Source organism: Arachis ipaensis, chromosome B03 (assembly GCF_000816755.2).
Source record: "Arachis ipaensis cultivar K30076 chromosome B03, Araip1.1, whole genome shotgun sequence".
NCBI lineage: Eukaryota > Viridiplantae > Streptophyta > Magnoliopsida > Fabales > Fabaceae > Arachis > Arachis ipaensis.
In genome coordinates, this window is record NC_029787.2 from 9,812,779 (window position 1) to 9,813,423 (window position 645).

Genomic DNA, 645 nt, shown 5'->3' on the forward strand with positions numbered 1-645 from the left:
GTTATTTAAGAATGTTTTAAAGTAGCATTTAAATGAGAGACTAAGACTCAGAGATAGAGATTGAAATAAGTTTTAGTATTGTGTTTGGTATAAAGTAGGAGATAAAAATTGAAATAAAAATGAAGTTATAATTTAATTTACACAAAAAATAAAGTTAAAATTAATTAATTGAAATGAAGATATTTTAAGTATAAAATGTTATTAAAATTTTAGTATCTGTTCTAAAAAATTTCAGTTTCTTATGTCCCTACTTTTTGAAAATATTAAAATACTAAAATTTTGAAAACAATAACTAAAATTTTAGTACCAATCTCTAAATCAGATACTGAGTTTTAGTTTTCTAATTTTCGTTCCAATATTTTAAAACAAACGCTATATCTAAGAGTGTTGGTTATATAATTGACCAAGAGGCTTTTAATTTGTCCAAAATAAAATAAGCATACAAGACAAATTTTCGATTGGGTAGCAGCCTTTGGAGTTTATTAACAGTTTTAATTGTATGGAATGATTGTATGCTTAAAAAAAAACGAAAAAGAATAAAATGAGTATGACAATGAATGTTATTATGTTAGCAGATAGTTGGTTGTATAGAAAATTAGAAATATAGAATATTAATAAATAATATTATGTCCAGTCAAATTAAAT

At 22.3% G+C, this 645-nt stretch overlaps 1 protein-coding gene across 1 annotated transcript in view; it reads left to right on the forward strand.

The window, feature by feature from the left end:
* LOC107628702 (serine carboxypeptidase-like 34) overlaps nucleotides 1-645 on the forward strand; it is an 11,156-nt gene that overhangs the window by 1,130 nt on the left and 9,381 nt on the right. The window lies entirely within an intron of this gene.